General features: G+C 39.4%; 1 pseudogene; it reads left to right on the forward strand.

Annotated features, from left to right (window-relative positions):
* Window positions 1–1,936: 1,936 nt before the first annotated feature.
* LOC107196719 lies at window positions 1,937–2,326 on the forward strand (annotated as a pseudogene).
* Window positions 2,327–2,553: the final 227 nt, after the last annotated feature.

The following is a 2,553-nucleotide window of genomic DNA, read 5'->3' on the forward strand; positions in this document are numbered from 1 at the left end:
TTCCTTAAGATATATTTTTCACTGATTCTACTTGTTCTTTAAATAATTAAAATGCATGTGAAATGCTTTCTTAATTCTAATTAATAAAAAATAAATTTTAAAAAGTGAAGAATGCCTATATCATGGCGGCAGCACTGGGCATGGAGATAGTTTGGAGAGAATTTAAGAAGGTAGACTCTTTTCCAGGAAGATAGACTCTTTTCCAGATAAGATATGCTTGCACATGGGCATGTGGGCTGACCAAATAAGAACACTACTGTAGTATTTGTGGAGAGAAAAGACTGGAGATAATCTAACTCTCCATTAATAGGAAACTGATTAAATAAAGTATGGCATATCTACTCATGGAATACTGTACAAGTGTTTAAAATGAGGTAAATCTATGTGTGCTGATATACATTGATAGTTGAGTTCAAAAAACATCGTACATAATATCACTATTTATAGAACAAAAGAGGTATACACACTTTTCACAGGCATAGAATATCTCTGGAAGATTACGACAAGAAGCTGTTCTTTCTGCCATGGTCCATTCAGAAGATGGAAATTATACAAAAATTTGCATAGTGAAAGTTTAATCTGAAGAATAATTATTTACTGAATGGGAATAAGAGGACTCTGATGAATACCCTAGGATTGAGAAAGAATATCCAAGGACGAATGAACTTGGAAGGCAGAGCTCCTCAAGGCTGGACCCAGACCTCCTTAGAGAAGGGGCAGACTCCTGGATGGTATATTATTTTGCTGAGTTGCCTCAGGTTACACATGGTCCACAGTTGATAGGCTGGGAGTCACGGGCTAAAGATGACAAGCTGGAAATTTCTCCACAGGGGAACTGGAAATCTGAGGCTAGAAGAAAGAAATCATTTGCTGCAGGGTGCTGATGAAATTCACTAGGAGTGAGAGTACTGTTGAACTTAATGGGAAGCTGGCTGGACCACCAATGGGAGTCATTGGAAAGCTGGCAGGAAGCTGCTTACAGGAGTGTCGCTAAGCAGGCCGGGGGAAACCAGCGGGGGCATCCACAAAACTTGCTGCGGTTAACTCCGTCATTGGCTCTCCCACACACTGATCCAGCACTACAGGTGCAAGAACAGAAAGCCAAAGAGAACCAGGAAGAGAAGCCCATTTTTCCTCCAGAGTCCCTCCAGCACCCTCTACTGGAAAGGTTTAACATCGTGTGTTAGCTGACAAAGGAAATGTTTATTATAAGCAGAGAAATGAAGGGCCAAATAAATTCATTAATGTGGCAATAAATACATTAATACCACAGCTGGTAACAATTATCTGGGGAGAAAACTGGTTTATGAGGCTCAGATGTGAGAGAAAAAAAAACTTTTCACTATAAATCTTTGTACTGTTTGATTTGGAGTAGGGTCATTGAGAAATTTCTTTAGTGTATTATACTGAATTCCATACTATAAAATAACAGCTGTTGATAACAGTAATATTCCAGCCACTGTTCTAAGTGTTTTAACTATATTAAATCACCTAATCTTTCTCCGGTTACTATTTTGATCCAATTTTTACACCAGATGAAACTGAGGCACAAAGCAATTAAGTAATTTACTCAAGATTAGCTGGTAATCTGGCTGTAGAATCTGTGCTCTTAACCACTACACTATATTACCTCCCACATCTATCAATGTTTACTGTGGTATAAAACATATGAACGAGGAGATAGCCGTTAATGCTACTCATCAGATACTTCTCAATCTCTGATTCTCCTTAGGGATGAGTGGGATTAATCATATGATTAATTAGTTGTGTCTGTCATTTCCAGTCAAGCATTTTACTTCATTATTTGTGAGAGATCCTTCATAGCTCTCTTTCTCCTCTTGCATGGGCTCTGTGTTGATTATGTTGGTTCGTGACCAACAGCTTCTCCCGGGCCCCCTCGGCCAGCCAACCCCGTTCCTCTTCTCGGTGGAGAAGGATGGTGGGCCTGAACAGCACCATCATCACAGGTGTGTGCAGGGTCTTCTTCATCTGGAGCTACAAGAGACGAGTGACTCCAGCTTCAAGAACAGGATGTGAGAACGGAGAACAAAGAAAGAAACAAAAGCTTGCCAAGAAGAGAGCTGGACTTTCCAAGTTACCTGATCTTAAAAATGCTGAAGCTGTTCAGGAATTCTTCCTAGAAGAAATACAACTCAGTGAAGAGTTACTAGCCCAAGGTGAATCTGAGAAGGATGTAGACCATGTGACAAACACAACTGACACGTGTGGACAGCCACAGCAGTCACTGCAAGTGTTATGGCAAACTCACCTACCATCAGTGGTCCAGATGCTTCTGACACAGAATGAGAAGCAAATGTCAATATAATAATCTCAATTGAAAATATTTTTAAAATCTTAACTCGGAAGATGAGCAGCTCTGGGAGAATAAGGCAAATATGTTTGCTTTGGACTGTCCTACACTGAAATCTACCAAAGTTAATTTTTACATTGTGTAGACCCATTTGTCTCTTTTATTTATTTTTCCCAGTGAAGAGCGTAGTTTGATAGAGAACTTTTCATTTTATAAGTATACTATGAGTTACTAAAACATCA

The sequence above is a fragment of the Pteropus alecto genome, unplaced genomic scaffold (genome assembly GCF_000325575.1).
Source record: "Pteropus alecto unplaced genomic scaffold, ASM32557v1 scaffold239, whole genome shotgun sequence".
NCBI classification, from domain to species: domain Eukaryota; kingdom Metazoa; phylum Chordata; class Mammalia; order Chiroptera; family Pteropodidae; genus Pteropus; species Pteropus alecto.